At 39.1% G+C, this 21,832-nt stretch overlaps 1 long non-coding RNA gene and 1 pseudogene across 2 annotated transcripts in view; both read right to left on the reverse strand.

Moving 5' to 3' along the window:
* Positions 1-21,832, reverse strand: part of LOC311289989 — a 101,542-nt gene that overhangs the window by 54,336 nt on the left and 25,374 nt on the right. The window lies entirely within an intron of this gene.
* LOC311298722 lies at positions 39-12,946 on the reverse strand (annotated as a pseudogene). Its single transcript, XR_014630317.1, has 7 exons — positions 12,860-12,946; positions 12,248-12,724; positions 3,545-3,626; positions 2,949-3,216; positions 2,519-2,848; positions 1,998-2,237; positions 39-375 (listed from the first exon to the last, which is right to left on the reverse strand). The product of XR_014630317.1 is annotated as an uncharacterized misc_RNA (transcript).

Raw genomic sequence — 21,832 nt, forward strand, 5'->3', positions numbered from 1 at the left:
AAGCATTTTGTTGTCATGTGATAAGATAACTTGATACGTTTTAAACATTTATTTTTTATCTCAGACAATCTTTTTTGACACTGACACATATTCATGCATGTGACAGCACATGCTGCTATGAGCTTTTACACATTATACAGCTTTTTTTTCCAATTAACGTATTTATTCATTGTGATCTGAATGATGTTCAATATATCATCTGTTCAATCTTAGCATTTGCATCCATTGCTGAAGAGACACATTTCATTCTGCTTTACTGACTGCGATAACTTCCAGTTGATTGTTTCTTTTTCCACACATAGATAAGTAATGCGATGATTATAAGAAGCAGTGCAACAGCCGCAGCAAAACTAAGAATGTAGTTTAGAGATGTGCCTAGAAAGGAAAAAGCAAAACAGGTTCAGGAAATGAATAAGTAATATAAAACTCAAAATCATTAGCACAAAATTCATGTTGTGGTTAAATAATTGAAAAGTAATATATCACATAATTAAAAAGTTGTTCTAAGAGCTATTGTTAATATCTAATGGAGAATATCATCATATTTTCATTGAATACAGTACGTAAGTTAAAAATAGAGCAAATATATTTAATATCCAATGTATAGAAGGCAGATACCATGGTACTAGATGCCTGTATAGCCCTAATACAGCATATTTCCTACTTAGAGTATTTTTTAGAGATAATTACTTACTTTTATTACAGTTTGTATTTGTGTACATTTTACAGTATCTGAAACGACTTAATCAGGGGGGATTAGTAGATTGTACCCACCAAAATTGGGTACATTAAACCTTGGGTACAATAAATCTGTATTTTCATATTTTCCATTAATTTCTTGGTCATTTTTTAATGCCAAGATCACAAGTGTGAATATAGTCAAAGCAGGGGTGGGCAACTCTGGCCCTCAAGATCCACTTTCCTGCAAAGTTTAGTTCCAACCCTAATCAAACACACATGAACAAGCTAATCAAGGTCTTCAGGAATACTAGAAAGCTATGGCAGGTGAATTTTGTCATGGCTGGAGACAATTGTCTATTGTGTTTGTACAATGTCTGTGTGTGTGTGTGTGTGTGTGTGTGTGTGTGTGTGTGTGTGTGTGTGTGTGTGTGTGTGTGTGTGTGTGTGTGTGTCCTCCGAGGGGGCAAGGGAGGCAACTGCCTCCTAAAGAATATTGAATGAGAAAATAATCCACAGTGCTGCTGTAATTATATCGTATAATTTAGTTTTAAATTATTATTAATTTGTTTAATTAGTTTGCTTAGTTCAGAGGAGAGTGGTACATAATGGTATACTGAAGCGTCCATTGTAGCGCGTAGTTACAGATAGCGGTAAATGAGGCTACAGCAACAGTAGTTAATTGTTTTAGTATCGCAACACGACAACTGGCTTCCCGAGCTTCAGATACAGACAATAAATGACGAGTTCAAGTCATGTCAGGAACATCATATTGCCATTGAACGCACATGAATGCCACAACAAAGTGTAAATATGAGTGCATGGGAAGCTAAGGATTTTTTTTAAACCCCTATTTTACGAGTTGGGGGCATATCAGTGAGAAATGTGTCAGAATACCATAGGTGTTTAGCTGTGACATTGTCAGACTTTTTTATTTACAGCATAATAAGCTAAATGCCTGAACAAAATATAATAGCATTGTAATATAACAATATAATAGTATGTAGGCCTAACGAAAAAGTTGACAGTGGCTTCATAAATTAATTATAAACATAAAAAATCAAAACACACCTAAAGCACATTCTTTGTTCTTCATTTTCTGGAAGTAGAGTATAAAAACCTTGCTGTATTTTAACGACATCTTGCTCTGACGAAAGTGACCTGAACGCACCTTACTTCTAGTGGACCATCAGTAATGGCTAAGAGGCTTTATTTTTATATTAGTCTTTAAAAATACTTTTTTTTTAAATCCTGCATAGTGCACCTTTAAACTGAGTCACTCACTTACAATGGAAAATGTTACAAAAATGCACAATTACCTTGTTTGGACACTTTTACACGTCTGGTGGTGATGCCAACTAAATTGCTCGCAATGCAGAACAGATCCTCAGGTGTTGAATCTGTTATAGTAAGAGTTTCACTAACTATATCAGTTGTGTTGACACTCCAGCTGATTGTTGGTTTTGGGTTTCCCTCGGCTTCACAAACTATCACCACTGGATATCCTCGAAACACAGACACTATGGAGGGCAGTTTGGTCTCACTGATGATCGGTTTAACTGCAGGAAGGAGTTAAAGAAAAACAGTTTACGAGGTTTTGCATTGCATATGTGGCAACATAAATTAATCTATGTTGTTAATCTACATTCATTTTAATTAAGTATTTTTCAGCTAAATTGATCAAATTTAGAAAATTGATAAGAAAAAGTTAAATGTTGCATCTGATCCCTATCACCACATAACTTGACACTGTGTCACATGGTAAGTGCTAAAATCTGCTTGATTTGGTCAACAGATGTTCTTAAAAGATTAATAATAGAAACTGACAGATCTTACTTACAATATACAATAATGTTGAGATGTTCTGATGGGGCTGTTGGAGGAGGTTGAGGTCCTTCTTCTCCCAGTTCCAGCTTTGCTTCACACCAGTACTGAGCTCCATCATCAGCTCTGTCTGGACGGATCAGGAGTTTAGATGTTTTACTGACTGGAGTCTTGATGGTGTCAGTGAAGATGGTTTGATCCACCAGAGTCTGTCCTTTGTACCAGTTGACAGTGAGATTCTGAACAGGAGCCACATTGAGAACGTCACACTGGAGCTCATACTGGTTTCCCTCCATCATTGGTCCGTTGTGATTCACAGTGCTGATGGACACACTGTCTGGAGTCTCTGTGAAGGAAGATTTACTCACTGATATCTGCAGTCATGAATGTACAGTAGATATTTCTGAGAAAGAAAAGATAAAAATATCAATAACAGAGAAACTCACTGTAAGATAGTCACTGGGAGATTCACTGTACACTGTGTCTTATTATAGATAATGAAGCAGGATGGCTCTATGTCCCATTCTCTCAGTTCTGACACTCTCCATGTGATCAGACTGGCTCTGGTCAAGGGCACTGCTCCCTCACTGGCTTCCCATCCCATTCCTCTATGCACGACAGAAGTGCTGCAGTCGACTGAGACAGAACCGCCGTACTTCACAATAACTCTCTGTGGGTTGAGCTGAAGAGGACATTCATCATCAGCATGTGAACCTGTTAAACACATTGAGAAGGATGTGATTTAAAACTGGTGAAGATTCAGCACAGAATAGCATCACTAAAGTATTGGATTAAAGCAGACACAGAAATAACTTTCTAAGAGTCATTAAGACCTGCAAACTGAACACTGGTCCATGATAGGCCTCTAGAGTTTTGTATTTTATAGAGTTGGGACCATGACATCTTAATAGCTAGTGAAAAATGTAATGGGTTTCTGTAAAAGTCCATCTATAATAATAATAAAGTAAAAGCTAAACTTTAAATTAATCTCATTCCAGACGCATCGAAATAATAAAAGACAGAATTAAATCAACATACAAACCTGTGAAACTCAAAAGCTGTGAAACTGCCAAGAGATAAAAAAGTCCAAAGAAATGTCTTGCACTATGTTTGTCTAATAGTGACTACAGCGTGTGAAGTAGGCTATGTTGTACCACAGATGCAACTTCATTGAACTACGTTGCCACAACAATAAATTAATATCTCACCCTCTGTTATTTCCTTAACTTTTCTTATCTTCCCTTTGTTATCTTTCTTCATTGTTTCTTTTATTTTCTTGTGTTCAGACAACGCTATCTCACAACCAGTTTGTACAAGTGATAAAAAGGTGGCTAATTCGTACGACCTCACGCTTATGAATTTGTATGATTTGTCTAAACCCACGTGATGGGTATGTTTAGGGGCGGGGTCAGGGGTAGGTCATTCGTATGAATTCATACGAATTGGGCAATTCATAAAATATGTACGATTTAGCAAAAATCGTATTAATTCGTATGAGTGAGGTCGTATGAATTCGTACGAATTAGCCACCTTGTAGAGTTCGTACGAATTGCCGTGAGATCAGGCTGGTTCTGATGACATTGAATATATCATTGATACAAATTGTGTATTGTATACAACAGTTTTATATGTCATTTATGTCAGAATTGTTTACAAACATAAAAAAAATATATAAAAATAATTCACTCACTTTCTCCTGGAGATGAGGACTATGCAAATTATACACCATCAAAGTTGCAATTTTATGTCATTTACACATTAACAACCACTTGTTGAACAGATAACATTCATTAATTATCATATAGCAAATGAGGCAATAATAATTGGTTCAAATAAAGTATCAAAAGTGATTAAGCATATTGTTTTATTCAACAACACTATTAAAATACATGAAAAAATGTATATTATGTATTATAATTTGCCAGCAGAGGGCGCCAGAGGCCTGACGATTGTTGTTACTCTTTACATCAAGAGCAAGCCATTGTTTATCTCATGTTTAATTGCACTTAAAGGGATAGTTCACCCAAAAATGAAAATGCTGTCCTCATTTACTCACCCTCATGTTGTTCCAAACCTGTATGATTTCCTTTCTTCTGCTGAACACAAAATATATTTTAAAGAAGGTTGGTAATTAACAGGGGGGAAGTAAGTCGACCGGAAGTTGAAGTCGGCCGCGTGCCGCCATCTTGTAGCAGAACTTCACCTGCAGTTAGCATGCCATTGACTCCCATTCATTTTGGCGTCACTTTGACAGCGAATAACTTTACATCTGAGGCGTTTAAAGACTCCATTTGTCCATTATTTATTTCTAAAGAAACACGACAATGTATAAAATGCTCCATTACCTTGTATCTTATGTTATGGCCCCGTAGAAGCAGTTTTTGTAAAAGTAGGCTAACGATTGCGTCATAACCACGCGACTCTCTGTCGCACAGTAGAGAGATTACCGTATGGACAGGAGGAGAAGCTCGCGGGCAATCGGGGGGACGTGGAGGCAAAATGACAATATAATTAATCAGAATACCTAGCAAAAGTTGCTCCTGCTCCTAGCTCATGGACAGCTCCTACTCACACTCTCCGTCTCTGCAAGATTCGGAAGGGAATGATTCAGATTTCTCTTGGCACAGCTACTAGAAGACAGACGGGTTGCTCACGTGGTCCGTGTAACGCTTTGCTCGGTTTGAGTCTGCGCGTCAGGAAAGGAAGTGCTAAGAAATCGCGAAAAATGGGCTTCACTTGTCTCAATTGAGTTCCAATGGGGTCGCTGTGTCCATTTCTTTTACTGTCTATGGTAATTAAACAGTTGCTGGTCCCCATTGACTTCCATAGTATTTTTTTTTCCTACTATGGAAGTCAATGGGGTCCATCAGTCGTTTGGTTACCAACTTTCTTCAAAATATCTTCTTTTGTGTTCAACAGAAGAAAGTCATACAGGTTTGGAACAACATGAGGGTGAGTAAATGAGGACAGCATTTTCATTTTTGGGTGAACTATCCCTTTAATCTGTAATGTTTGGCCACATCTTTGATAGAAATGCTATAGCCAACAGTTTGATTTTGAAACCTCAAACATCAATTTGCATATTTAGAATTATATTGGTTCATTCTCGTGTTTTTGGTGTATGCTTTTAAGTTGCTAAATCAGTTCAACAGCAAAAGTTTCCTCCATATTCCCAAATGCACTAGCCTGGCTAACGTCAGACCAAGTCTCATTGAGACTTGGTCTGGGAACTACGTGCGCATTTTCTCGTATTTGAGGCGTGGTTTACGAATGCCCAGAGCCGTTTATTGGGCGCTATGAATGTCTATCAAATGCGCCTGTATGTAGCTCATAGCCAATCGCTTCAATTATACCAGATGACGTATGTAGAGTGAGAGAAATTCGACGAGGAAAAAGACGATGGGTCAAAGATTTATTTGTACATGATGGCGTTTAGCGAATATTACCGTTTGTGAAAGATAAACATGAGGGTAGAAGGTAACGTTGAGTCTGATATAAACAAACTGCTTCGGTGTCGTCATCATCTTGCTGCTCCCTCCCCGTTCTGTGATTGGTTCCCTTTTTCAGGGGAAAAATTGTCCCATGGTGTCCAGACTGCCTAGCAGCGTGAATAGAATCGCGCTGCGAGCAAGGCAGTATGGGGAAACCCAGGCTACAAATGCACGTTAATGTGGGGAAAATACGAAGCGTACATTTTTGCTACAAACTCAACTCTGTTGAACAGAATACCAGAGGGTTAAAGGGATAGGATCTTTATGTTGTCCCACACCCGCATTTCATTTTCTTTCTTCTGTGGAAAATAAAAATTACATGGAGACTTATGGAAGTACGGAGCCCCCCTAGTCCCACTTTGGCAAAAAAAAATTATTATAACTATCTTGTGGCCTCTAGATCGTGGCCTCAAGATAGTAACTCGTGGCCTCAAGATAGTATCTCGTGGCCTCAAGATACTAACTCGTGGCCTCAAGACAGTAACTCGTGGCCTCAAGATAGTATATCTCGTGGCCTCAAGATAGTAACTCGTGGCCTCAAGATACTAACTCGTGGCCACGAGAAAGTAAGTTTTTTCAAGGCGAACGTTCCTTTTAATGTTTCCATACACCGCAGCCACAATAATACTGTATGACAGATGTGTCGCTTTTATTTCGCTTTTCCTTTTTTATTCAAAATATTCACAAACTTGCTTACCATGTCATCAACTAGCCCCTGAGAGTACGGCGCCACATTTAGAATGTTCAGTGCTGCCAGATTCAAACTGTGCTTTCGCGCATTGGCTGGCGCTGAGCCAGAGTCGGACGCGTTCAGCGCTGTCATCACAACTAAGCAGTTTTTTCAACTTCATAATGTTTATTTTTGGTTTCAGATATTTAAATACACATAAGCACGAGTAAAACAATACATTTGGAGTTTGTAAAACACACTGATGTCTGTGAAGCAGCAATAACAATCTATTCAAATATAATTTGCCGACATGTGTTATTCATATTAGACAAACATAGTGCAAGACAAGGAACTATAAAGTTTACTCTATTCTTCTCAGTTCACCGGCCACTTTCTTGCATTTATTTCGGGAGAAACTGATGAATTTACGTACTGTAAATCCGACTGACAGGACAACATTGCAGCGCCCATCTCATGTTATTATAGATCAGATTATTTATAAAGGTTTTTAAACGACTAAACACACTCACTTACACGTATGTGAGAATCGGAATATCAGATAGGCTAGTTGATGACATGGTAAGCAAGTTTGTGAATATTTTGAATAAAAAAGGAAAAGCGAAATAAAAGCGACACATCTGTCATACAGTATTATTGTGGCTGCGGTCAATCGCGTGACGCGTCGCCATGGAAACATTAACATGGAAACGTTCGCCTTGAAAAAACTCACTTTCTCGTGGCCACGAGTTAGTATCTTGAGGCCACGAGATATACTATCTTGAGGCCACGAGTATCTTGAGGCCACGAGATATACTATCTTGAGGCCACGAGTTACTATCTTGAGGCCACGAGTTAGTATCTTGAGGCCACGAGTTACTATCTTGAGGCCACGAGATAGTTCTAAAAAAATGTTTTTGCCAAAGTGGGACTAGGGGGGCTCCGTATTGGAAGACTTTTTCATGTCACTCAAAAATATGATTTTTGGGATTTCCTAAGATAAACACAATGTTGTGGGAAGTGGTCTGTAATCTCTTAAATTCATGCACCTGCATATAGGCTACTGAAATGCAATACTTAAGCTACTGGAGTTGTAGGTTCACACGAAGTGGGGGAAGAAATATAAAATTAGACTGGAGACATAGATAGAAAAAGCCGGCACTTTAGCCTACTACAAGACAATACAATACACAGAACAATTATTCAGGTGAAGGAGATTCTTGCAAATGACAAAAGGTAAGTAATAAAAGTAAGGTCTTCTTATATTTCTTTTTAATTAGAAATTAGTTTAGAAATAAGTTAGTGTAGTGTAGTGGATCAAGTTGAGTTTGATAGTCTATGAGTATATTAATAAAAGGTAATTAATTTATTATAGCCCACTTATTTAGGATTTGCTAATTTAAATGCTTACCTCTTTTTTCACAGGTAAGCAAAGTAAAAAAAAGAAATATCATGACATTGAACACAAAATAAAAACAAAACACAAATGTGGCATAATGAAGCAAGTCACCAAACGCAGGTGCAGAGGGGGTGCTAGATCATTGACAGGGGGAGCTGCAATTATATATATATATATATATATATATATATATATATATATATATATATATATATATATATATATATATGTGTGATGCGATCTGGGAAAACCCGTCGGATGTCGCGCTGGGCCGTTTTCAGTAAATTCCAAAATAGTTTGAATGTCAGTTTTTTTGTCAATTTTTTTTTTCCATTAAATTATTATTCTATAACATCTTTTCTCTTATCTCTGAAAATATCTTGGCAAAATTCCCTTGTTTAGTGCAGAAAAACAGCGATTTATAGTGTCAAGCTGAAAATACTCTCTAATGCATTCTATGCGACCATTAACGCCCGGCAGAGGTGAAAAAAACAAAACAATCATCACCGTATATCCCATACACCTGTCCGTCTCGTAACACTACAAAGATAGTTTACCTTTAAAATAAACCACATACATGTACAGTTAATGTGTATAGTGCGCATTTCGCGCCAATCCTGTTTAAACTATAACGTCACGCAGTTTCATAACAATCGCGAGATGGACGCGTCTCAACGGTGACAGTTATTTAAACCTGTTTTTCTCAAAATTCCGTTCCAGAAAATCATAGAGATCGGCCGACTTCAGATAAACATAACTTCTGCTACCAACAAGCTATGATAAAAATAAAAACAGATTTGGAAAGGGCTTGATACCAGCATCCATATGATATAAAAACCTGTAATAGGTAAAATTTCACCATGTGGTGGGTTTTCCCAGATCGCATCACATATATATATATATATATATATATTTATGTTAATAAACTAGTGTTTATTAACACTAATAAAGTGTCGGCTGCAAAGATGAAGTTAACGATCGCAATCTCCGTAGTGAACCCGCCTATACAGAGAAATGCACATAATGGATTACATAATCAGAGAGTAGCCTATTTCTTTTCGTTTTGAATTATTTCGTTTAAAGACATTTCAAGCTTTGTGTATTTGATGTATTTCTCATGTCTGTGAGGCATACGAGTTTCGGTTAAGTTAGGATGAGATGCGTTCCAGTTAACGTGCAATGTAAGTGACTGCGCCGGCGCCTCCATGCGCTCTCAGAAAATAAAGTACATAATTGTACCTTTAGGGGTACAATGGCTCAAGGGTACAATATTGTACCTTAACCTTTAAAAGAAACGGTACATATATGTACCTTTTAATCAGTGGTGTAGTCTACGTGATACGCAGGTATACGCCGTATACCCACTAGAAAATGCCAAGGATTTGCGTACCCACTTAACCCTCTATTGCATAGCGTTGCCATATGGCAACAATTACTTTATCTTAATTTTTTTTAAAAGCTGTGATATAAAATCTATGTTTTTACAGTTAGTTGTGAGAAGGGGGCTTTAACTTTTAAGAAAATACAATTTATGAGGTCACATGACCAGGATATCCTGTTTGCCAGTCCTTTTTGCTCATGGACATTGACATGCAAACATCACTGTCTGGGGCTCCTGAAGATAGCCTTTTATTCAGAATTTTGAAAAAAAAATCATCAAATAAAAAAATTAAATCAGTATCTGGGGTAAGTAAACTTTAATTTTTTAACATTAAATTCAGTTTTGATTTTATATGTTTTTTGTAATATGCTAAAATACATTTGTTGCCATATGGCAACTATATGCAAATATGGAAACGTCTTGGTGCATTCAACCTAATGGAGTCCCATTGACTTACATAGCATGAAACTACTCTGAGACTATGTTTACAACTTTTGCTTATATTTTAAAGGAAAAAACATTAGACCTTCACAAGCTGTTGTGGTGGGGAAAAATAAAAGAGGGCCCCAAAGCTTTGTCCCGCCAGATCCTGTCCGCAGAGACCGCACAGACCACTGGCCCTTGCATGCATCTGAGAAGGGCAGATGCAACATGCCAGGATGCAAGGGCATTGTAAGAAGCAAGTGCTCCAAGTGTTTAGTTTTCCTCTGCTTCACTGACTTTCACAAGTCATGAAGAGAATTAAATGAAATGAAACAGCAAAAAAATGACTGAATGAAATGAAACGAATGAATAGTGTATTTCAGTGAGACAGGTTCCAGGTCCCTGGTTATTACCAGACATTTCAGATAACTGTTGAAATTATATAATGTTTTTACTGTATACATGTTTGTTTAAACATTTCACTAAGTATGAGATGGATTTGTTGAGTCTTGTTTTAAATAAAATTAGTTTTTTTAATTTTTAATTTTATTTTATGGTACTTTCCACGATTGCATATTGTTGCCATATGGCAACAATTTACCAACGACCCCCCTTTAAACTTTTTTTTAGATTTTTTTTATATATATCTGTTATTTAGCTCATGTTAAGTAATAAAAACATGCAAAACATTTTTTACCATGTCTAAGTAATAATTCATGCAATAGAGGGTTAAAAAAGCGTGAGGATACGTATCAACTTCGTTTTGTGTCAGAACTTTCACACTTTCATTCATAAATTCACCCCGTCTGTGTTTGCGAAGCGACGGATCGAATCGCGGAATCCAGTCACAAATGGAACTTGCTATATAAAGCAGAACGTCACGGAATTTGCTATTTTTGAATGAATAAATCAAAAGTAGCTGCTGTACAATGAATGAAATCTCGATATGGACTAGTGTCTATGAAAAGCTAAAAGAGACTGCAATTGTTCTACGCGTCTCTGGGAATGAGCGCTCAGTGTGTGCTCCTCCACTACACACACACACACACACACACACACAGAGAGAAGCACGCGTGACTCACGCTCGTGGGGTTGCAGCGTTTCACTGTATTGAGACATGATGTAAGCTACACATGTGCATTTCATCGCAGAGCTGCTATGAGAGTCACCTGATGAGAATTTCACCATTTCATTTGATAAAACTATCGTCATTCATTCGTTTCATATACACACAGAAACTGTTATGTCTTTACGACAACCTGTCAAAATAAAAGTTCTGTATAACTTGAAGAAATTATAACAGAAATATATTACTATTGCACGGAGTATACTTCAGGCCTAATAATAATAATAATAATAATAATAATAGTTTATTAAAACACACAGAAACTCAAATGTCTACAACCCACCAAAATAAAGTTCGGTCGAATTAACTCAAATTAATTAGAAAGAAATTGCACAGTAAAAAGTATTTTAAAATAATTTTTTTTTCAAAAACGGGGGGGGGGGGGGGGGGGGTTATATTAGAGTATACTCACTACAAAAAACTAGACTACACCACTGCTTTTAATGCCTTTTGACCCTCAAAAAGGTACATATATGTACCTTGAGGTCCAATAATATGGGGTACGTGAGTGTATATTGTACCTTGGGGGACAGAAATGGACTCCTACTGTACCCCTATTTCTGACAGTGTTCATGATTATATTGCCTGCTATATTTGCTTCTTATTTATTAAATTCATGCAATTGGTTGATGAAAAATGTATTAAAATTAAGATACAATTTATACAAAACGAAATTCACTTTAAAGAAAGACTTCCTACAAAACTTAATGAAGTGGTGGTAGTCTCCCGATATATTGCGCATCCAATCTTACTCATGCTGTTCACTTTTCATTATCAACATAGATGGGGAAAAAATAACATTATATAATATTGTAACAAATATGAAACTAAATGCGCTTATTTAATGGCTACAACACTTATAGTAGGTCTAAAGACTCTCTATTTGTACAAATTGCTGCACATTCAATTAATTCTGAATTTTGCACACATAAGTTCAAACTAAGGCATTTATTTGTGCATAGTAAAGCATATCTGCAATATTTATCAAGTTCACGGATAATTGTGCCTGCATTTATAAATCATTATGATACTAAGGTCTGTTGTATAGGACTAGATGTTGATATCCCTCAATAAATACTTGGGGCACCGATCGTGGGATGGTCAAATGAGTGAGGGCACCCTTTGGGTTATCAAGTGGGCGCCCTCCTTCTTCGGTGTTTCGCTGATAGACCCACGACACCTCCAGAGGGTTCAGCAGTGAATCCCAGCATCCCAGGTTCACTCCCTAGGTGCCATCTACTCACTTGAAGGCCCAGACTGAGTCCTTTCTCTTCATCCACAGCCACTGGCTCCCCTTTTCAGCGGCCCTGGAGAGGTCTTTGACTGCATGTCGATGGGCCTTCCCTTGCACTCCCATCTCCCTGAGTAGCCTGGATGTTGAGGTGGCTATGAACCCTCTGCAACCTACTTCCACTGGGCGTATGTTCGCTTTCCAGCCTTGTTGTTGGGCATCGGCTGCAAGTTCAGCGTACCTCAGCCTTTTCTGTTCGTAAGCCTCCTCCACTGCACCTTCCCAGGGCACGGTGAGCTCGATAATGTAAACAAGCTTGAGTGAGGCTGACCATAGAACAAGGTCTGGTCGCTGGTTTGTAGCTGTGATCTCAGCTGGGAAGACGAGTTTCTTGTCCAAGTCTGCCAGCAGCTTCCAGTCCCGTGCTCTGCCCAGCTGGCCAGTGTCTGGTCTTGTGGTGGTGAGGCTGGCTTGACCCTCGCCTTCCCGAACAAATGGTGTCGGCTGTCACCGGGAGGACGGGAGAGGAAGGGCATTCACACTTGTCCGTCGACTTTCTAGCACTGCTGCAAGACTCTTTAACACCTGGTTGTGCCGCCAGGTATAACGGCATTGGGTAAGGCTGGTCTTGCATCTCACTAAGATGTGCTTCAGTGCTGCTGGACTTGGGCATAGATGGCACGTGGGGTCTTCGATATACCACTGGCTAAGGTTTGCGGGGGACATCGTAGGCAGCCCTGATGGTAAAACTTGCCCTGAATGCCTAAATCTCCCACAACTCATTCCAGAAGATCTTCCTCTTCTCCACTCCTTTCCATGCCATCCACTGTCCTTGCTTTGCCTGTGCCACAGCTTGGGCGCACCTTCCTGCTTCCTCCTCCTGACGTACCTCCTGGACCACCAGCTTACGTCTCTGAGATGTAGAGGCCTTGCTCCACGCTGGTGTACTGGCCCCAAGGCCAAGACCACTCCTCCCCTTCTGCGCTCGGCCCACAATGTCTTTGTGTCTGAGTGCTGCCTTTGCCTGCTCAGTAGCAGCCAATGGGGTCCATTTCCTCCCGGTGGCCAGTATGGGGGCAGCTTGGGCTACGAATGGATCACACGAATCCAGCAGCATTATCTCCAGTCTGACTTTGGCGCACTTGTACTCCTCTGTCAGACTGGAAATGGGCAGGTGTAACATCCCTTTGCCGTAGAGCCCAATTCTGCTGAGGCACCTGGGAAGGCCAAGCCACTTCCTTATATGAGCTGATCAGTCTCTCCAGCTTCTCAACCTTTGAGAGCGGGACTTCATAGAGCAGGGCTGTTCAATTAGCTTCATTCGAGTGCCGAATTATTAAATCGAAAAGTTGAGGAGGGCCGGTGGGTTTAGCTGATTTATTGAAACATTATTTATTACTTATTGAAACATAACCATATTAATAAATAAGCTAAAGTAAACCTAAAAAAGCATTGTATTTACTTGGAAATGTGGTACCCAACAGTATGCACATTTATAAGACCATAATAAATAACTTATTTACAGTTGTGTACAAATATATAAATTATACATGCTCATAGCTATTGGTAAGAATTATTTTATTCATAATTATTATAGGCTTAAATAAAAAATTCTGACAGTAAGACTTGGTAAACACAGGTAAAACCATGCATGGCTACTCATTCACTACCACTACAGAGAAATGCTTAAAAACAGGTAAAAACTATACACACAACGAATTATAAATTCCTCTACCCACCTAATAAATCTAATGCAATATAATTTACTATTAGGGTTGGGCAGGGACAGACTGGGGCTAAAAAACGGCTGAAAGCCCTGGACTTTCTCCCAAATAGGCCAATCATCCGGCCATTCGCCTCTAGCCGTGTGCGACAGACACTAGCCAGGATGTCCTGATACTATGCCACAATACTGTAGCCTATCAGACCAGGTATTCACAGCAAGTAACATCTCAAAACAATGATGATAATTGGGGTTGTGTTTATTAATGAAGCCTCAGCCTTCAAATAAAAACAAAAAATGTACAATGCCATAAAATACAAATAATGATATCTCACTGGCTACAGAAACCCCAAATTACACAAACTTGTAATTATAAAACATATAGTTACTATATACCAGGGTCCAACCTTTTTGTGTGTGAGGGCTACCTCAAGGGATAAAATAATCTAGAAGGGATTTTTGTTTGTTATTCTCAAAAATATTTATTATACACATTTAACATGGTGGTGCTTTTTTTTACTTTTCACCATCATATGCGAAATAATAAAATATCTTGATATTCTGGTTCAGACTTACAAGCGTTTAAAAAAAATCAACAATTCCTGAAAAATTATGACCGTAGCCTATTTATTGATTTTTTTTTTTTTTGTTGATTTTCTATTGTATGTGTTATCAAAAACAGTAGCTCAAACATTTAGTATAAATATAAATGCAAAAATAAATAAATAAACTGCCATAACTTCTAAACAAAAACATTACTGCATAACATTTAATACATTTATACTATATTAAAGTCCAACTGAAATCAAAATTGACCCTATTTACTTTGTTAACGCATATTACTAGTCTTGTGGTGAAAAATTAATCCGTGCAAGTTAATACACAGAAAAAAATAGTTTGCTGTCGTAATCTTTAATCAAAGTCTGAAAAGTTACTTCCGGTCTGGAATGGCGTTCCTTCTCTGATGATATAGTGCTGCGTTCCAGTCCACTTTTAGACACGCACTTGCGAACTTCCCTAAGCACTTCCCCTTGGGGGAATCCCTGCCGCCATTTTGAAGTGCGTTCCACTTCGTGAAGTGGACGAGGGAAGTTTATATGGACAGACCCTCGTTCCCTCGATTTTGACCGAGGGAGCGAGTCTGCTTCAAATGTACACTTCAGCAGTGGCGGATACAGAATGTCATTAATAGGTGGGCCTGGTGAATATACGGGGGGGCCTCGGTTTTTTAAGCTTATATATACGCCCAGTGGCGTAACTTTAGCTAAATTAGATATATGTACATTGTACAACAAAATTACAATGTCCAGCAATCGATTTAAATAGTAGGCTACATGGTGTTTAATTTGTCGTTTAATGAGATGTAGCCTAATATATGTTGTCAGTGCTAAAATACATAGATTCGCCTATTTGAACAACGTCCCTAAATGGTCCAGTGGTAGAAATTTCGCCAACAGTGTCAGAGGTTGTGGGATCTAATCCGCATCAGTAGTTTTTTTTTTTCTCATCAAAACTGATTATGTTCATCAGTGGTTGTATATCAAGGAGGGACATGTATGCATTATGATGTGTGATTTCACCAGAACGAATAGAGAGTATACGCAATGGATTGAAGCGAGCGTCAGAGTGAAGACAGTGCGGTGTGTGCGAGCCACACGAGAAAACACTGTATCAGCGCCACTGATCGCAGCGGCAACGAGCACTTTCATCACTTGATTTAAAAAACACATTTCAGCGCTAGATCGTCTCTTATTTAACAAACGAACGAAATGAATGCTCTGCTGGTTGTTTAATGTTTTGTAGAATTGGTACATTCGTGCCGCGAGATGTTTTAAAAAGTGGTGGGGACATGTCCCACCCGCAAATTACGCCTATGTAAACACGCCTGATAAATATGTCAACTATAGCATATCGGTACTTAGGTAGTGAATTTAACTACCTTGTACTCATGTCAGTCAGCCCTCCCGGCTGCTTTAAACCTGAAGTTAATCTGTCTGTCACGCGAGTCGCATGTAGACTATCACAACGTTAAGTCAGTGCGCGCACAGAGAGCGGTGTTGCGTGATAGCATCACTGGACTGACACGTGATATGCCGACATAATATTTTTCTTTTGTAGCTATTTTTCGTAGCTATTGTACATAAATGTCGTCAGGACACTATTAAAATGAAATTATTTATTAATACATTATTATTATTATTATTAAAATTAACATTTTTAATTGTTTTTATTAATCTGATTGGGTGGGCCACCGGTCAATCTGGCTGGGCACGTGCCCACCCAGGCCCACCCATAAATCCGCGCCTGCACTTCAGGCACCTATATGTCCCACAATGCAGTACGATTGTGACGTCACCACATATCTCATCTAATCACCACCACAACAGACAACTCTATGATATATTAATTATATATATTTTTTGTTTAAAACAACCCAAACACACATAAACATTTGGATGCTGCATTAAACAAATTCTTAAAGGAAAAAAAAATGTAAATAATAAATCAACTCCACAGCTGATTCCAAGTGATCAAGGGCTTAGGACGTTCCAGTTCAGCCCATTGCAGTTTCCGCCAGTAGTGGGCACTCGCAATGACGTACATCCGAGTGAACGAGACGGAGGGAAGTTTGCGAGTGAAGGGCATGACAGTTTTGGACTGGAACGCAGCACAGGTTTGACGGTTTGGGTTGGGAAACACTTAACCAATCCCCTCAAACCGTTAGTCTGTTATGAGCAGAGATGGAGAGGAGGAGCACTAGAGTAAAACCCTGCCCTCTGTTCAATATTCATTTTCACTGGGAAATACGTCACAACACTGGAGAAAAGTCGTTTGCAACTAGGGATGTCCCGATCCGATCACGTGATCGGAAATCGGGCCCGATCACGTGTTTTCAGACTCGATCGGAATCGGACGTTACCTCCCGATCAGGACTCGGATATATATGTATATATATTCTCATTATTTTTTAACACATCTATAGTTATGCGGTGGCACAGAGTTACACCGGTTTCACACTGCACGCGTTAGCAGAGCGTAAGCAGCGCAGGAGCAGTGCCTATGGTGAGCAGGAGCAGGACACGCGCGTTTTGCTTTCACACTGGCAGCTTTTGTCACGCGCGGCTGAACCGCGGGTTGTGTAGGGCAGGCTACATACAGAGTAGGCTACTCTATAATGGATAAGTTGGCATTGCTTTTTTTGTTTTCAAATACATTTAAGAATAAAGACTTGTCAAGAAGCTTATTTTATTAATAATTTCATATAACTTTTTGTTCATCTTTGTTTTTATTGTCATGGCAAACAAGTTTGTTTTTGGACATTTGTTTTCTTTTTAAATTGCTGTTGGTCATTTGATTGACTGTTTAAAACACAATAGATATCATCAATGCACTTTTTGGATAAAACTGCGGTGTACTTTGACCATGATCAATGTATTGTCACTTTAACTCAGCAAAAGCGGCGCAGCAAAAATAGACTCGGCGCCGAAACGATCGCGGCACTTCTGCTCTGCTATACGCACTTCCGCGCCACCTCTGCGTGCGGTGTGAATGCTGCAAAGACTAGTTTAATCTGTTAACATGGGCGGCGAAAAAAATACGCACTGCACGCTCTGCTAACAGTGCAGTGTGAAACCGGTGTAAGAGTTAGGAGTGCAGTTCCTAAAAGCACATTACTGGCTTTGCAAACACTGTGGCACTTTTATTTTTTATTTGTTCACATGCCTGCCGGGTATTTTAAGTTGAGGTGCTATTTGTTTATATATTAGACTTTTTTATATTTACTGTTGCACTAAAGTCCAAAAGTGAAGAATTTATTTATTACTTGATTGTTCAAGCTACCTCACAGAAGTGCTCTGTTTGTTAACAGAGTTGTTGAATGTTAAAATAAGGTGAATTAAATAAAAAATAAGGAACATCCTGGATCTGTTTTTTCGCTCTTCTTTATTCTTTTTTTTATGTATTAAGTATCGGATCGGGACTCGGTATCGGCAGATACTCAAAATCAAATGACTCGGACTCGGACTCGAGGGCAAAAAAACCTGATCGGGACATCCCTATTTGCAACTTCCGGTTCACGCGGACTTTAATATAACAGCATTTTTAATATGAATATATACAGGCACATTTCTGCCAAAAAAGTTTGTTTTATTACAGTTTTACTACAGTTAATTCATAAGTTGTGGAGTGAATGTCTTCTGACTGGTTTGTTCTTGGAACAATGTTTCGCCTGTTTTTTGCGTCAATATGTTGAGAATATCAGCGCTGTTTCATGTCAAGTCAAGTCATCTTCATTTATATAGCTTTTAACAAGATTGTTTCAAAGCAGCTTTACAGAGATAAGCGTATAATTTAAGGTAACAGAGATTGTTTTGGCTTTATAGCGGTTCTTTAATAAAGTTATTTTCCAGCTAAAGTTAGTTTTGATTGATTCGCTTCCGTCGCAACGATCATTTGTTATTAAAATTAGGGGCCGCTAAGACGACACCATTCTCTCTACACAGACTTTAAACGCGAACCTGTGATAAACGCTGATGGTGTTCACATGCGCATTAAGAATTGGTTCTATAGTTATGTGCGTTTGAATATATGTGCGCAGGTTTGTAATTCCCTACAAACCAAGCCTAAACAAAGTACTGGTCTTTCCTTATAAATTTTAATACAGAATTTTATTTTATTTTGTCACTTCGGGGTAGGTACGCGAAACGAATTTTCCCGACAACGCTTTATCTGTAGAGTGGTTCATCTGGCTTTTAACAAGCTTAAATCACAATGTCATCTGTGGGTTTATAATAGAGATAGAGAATTCTGCGCTGAATTGAAATGCTTCTCAGTGGATCGTGCAGCTCTGTGTAATAATGTTCGCGTGATCGAGATCAGCCCGCACAGCTGCTTTGGCCGCGATCGCTGTTTTTTGGGCCGAGCTCATAATGCTCTGCGCTGCTCAGATCAAACAAGTTTTGTTCCGCTTTTTGACATTTACATTTTACATTTACATTTACATTTACATTTAGTCATTTAGCAGACGCTTTTATCCAAAGCGACTTACAAATTAGGACTAAAATTAAGCGAGTCATCATGAAGAGGCAAAAAACAACAACAATGCAAGAAGTGCTCAGAATACGAGGTTCAGGCATTATTCAGAGTAGCATAAGCCCGATAAGTGAGGTTTTAAAGGGAATTATTATTATTATTTTTTTTTATTATTATTTTTTTTATGAAGGTAAGTGCTCACGGAAGAGATGGGTTTTCAGCTGTTTTTTGAATGTTGTCAGGGATTCTGCATTCCGGATGAGGGTGAGGAGAGTGTTCCACCAGCATGGAACTGTGAATGAGAATGTTCTGGAAAGTGATTTTGTGGCTTTCTGTGATGGAACCACGAGACGTCGCTCGTTGATCGATCGTAGGTGTCTGGTAGGGATGTAGGCTCGTAGGAGTGAGTGAAAGTAGGAGGGAGCTGAGCCTGTGATAGATCTGTAAGCAAGCGTCAATGCCTTGAACTTGATGCGAGCAGCGATAGGTAGCCAGTGCAGGGAGATGAACAGAGGAGTGACGTGGGCCCTCTTGGGCTCGTTGAAGACAAGACGAGCTGCAGCATTCTGGATCATCTGTAGAGGTTTGGTTGCACATGCTGGAAGTCCGGCCAGAAGAGCATTGCAGTAGTCAAGCCTAGAAATGACCAGGGCCTGGACGAGGAGTTGTGTTGCGTGCTCAGTTAGGAAAGGCCTGATCTTCCTGATGTTGTGCAGCGCAAACCTGCATGATCGAGCTGTCTTTGAAATGTGATCTGTGAAGGTCAGCTGGTCATCAAACGTTACTCCCAGATTTCTGACCGACCTTGATGGGGGGATCGATGATGAATCAAGCTGGAGGGTGAAGTCATGCTGTAGAGATGGATTGGCAGGGAGGACGAGAAGCTCAGTCTTTGCCAGGTTGAGCTGCAGGTGATGTTCCTTCATCCATGTGGAGATGTCTGCCAGACAGCTTGAGACCCGTGCAGCTACTGTGGGATCATCTGGTTGAAATGAGAGGAAGAGCTGTGTGTCATCAGCATAGCAGTGGTAGGAAAAACCGTGTGCCTGTACGATGTGTCCCAGTGATGTAGTGTAGATGGAGAAGAGGAGGGGACCAAGAACTGAACCCTGGGGAACCCCTGTGGTCAGTTGATGTGCTCTGGATACCTCGCCTCTCCATGCGACCTTGAAGGACCTACCTGTGAGATAGGACTCAAACCAGTCCAGTGAAGTTCCTGTGATGCCCAGTGATGAGAGGCTGGACATAAGGATCTGATGGTTTACAGTGTCGAAGCGTTTGCCATTTGATGTTTCTCATACTCAACGCAAATGACAGCGTATAATTAAAGAGAGTTGGGTAATTTTGTAGAGGCAAAAGTGCAAATGTTTAGTTACACCGGCACGAAAAAAGGTAGCAAAATTATACCATTTATGACCACGATGAGATAAGTTGTTTTTATGGCTGGTAAAAATGTGGTCACATGGTCAAGACACAGAAGACAGAAACAGACTTTAAAACAGACTTTGCTGCATTAATCTGATCTATAAATGAACATGCATCCCAGAAAATTGTGTGAATGATTTACTGTCTTGTGTAGTGTTTTTAATTCTATTTTTTTTTTTGATACTGTGTATTTTATGATAGAACCAACGGTCAATGTAACCTCACCTATACCATGTTTGGTCTCTATAAAATGGTACTTTGAAGATCGAAATGATTGTGTACATGATATGCCGATAGCTGCGCAACATATTAGTATTACAAGAATCTTTCTTAGTTTCTTCATCAGAAACCAATCCAGCTGCCATTGCAAATGAGCATGCTTAAAACAAAGATTCATAAATCAACCACAGAGGAATTTTCCTGCTTGGAAATTCCACCCTTCTCATTGGTCAAGCAAACCTGGAGAGGTGGGGCCTTTCTCAGGCTTTATTAGAGACAAATTCACAGTGACCCTGCTCTTCTTCTGGCCTTCACTGCTGCTTCTTCAAATTGATGTCTGTGGGGAACCACAGCCTGCTATGCGTTCACTCTCCCAACAGAGTCAGACTGTATTTTCTTCAAACCAACTCAGAAGAAAACTGCAACTTTACCATCACTGAATGGGCAACCATCTTCGACTTCCTTACTCCTTGGTTGCCTGCGTGGCCTTTCTAGCCCAGGGCCGGCAGGTCACAATCTGCATGTGGTCAGCCATGTGCTCATGGAGAGAGAGAAAACCTTCGACCAGAACAGAGTCAAACAAACCACTCAAGTTCATCATATCTTCTTCATCCAAGAAAGAAAACGATTGCAAGTTTAACATTTGACACTCACGGAACCAACAACTACAATTTTCAACAACGTCAAGAATTGTGTCCACTGCACAGACCATGAAAGTATACATTTAATGAGGTGCTCTGAAAATTATAAGCTGATGGTTCTTTTCATAGTTAAATGGATCTTTTCCGTAGTTCCATTTCCTGCATCCGTTTCCATTCTCTCACTCATCATTTTACCTATTCATGTATGTATGTGTGTTTAGATTAGTTACTGTATGTCTGTGATTTAGTTAATAAAACTTGTGCACAATACGTATTTGGTTCTGATTCTCTGCTTGCAACAAAGTTTACTTTACGATTTAGATTCTGACTACAGGCTCTTAGTACACTGTACAGTAAGAAAGACATTTCGCTTCCCCGGAAATGAATATTTCTTAGAATTAATAAACAATTAACGCGAGTGTTCACACCAAGTGTGAACAGGTGGGTTGATTTTAATATTAATTTTACTACATTAAGGTTATTAAATGAACTGATCTAAACATTCAAAATCAATTATAACCATATTGATTATTAATATTTAATAGAGCTAATTCGTTACATCACATTCACAGA

Source organism: Rutilus rutilus (genome assembly GCF_951802725.1).
Source record: "Rutilus rutilus genome assembly, chromosome: 1".
NCBI classification, from domain to species: Eukaryota; Metazoa; Chordata; class Actinopteri; order Cypriniformes; family Leuciscidae; genus Rutilus; species Rutilus rutilus.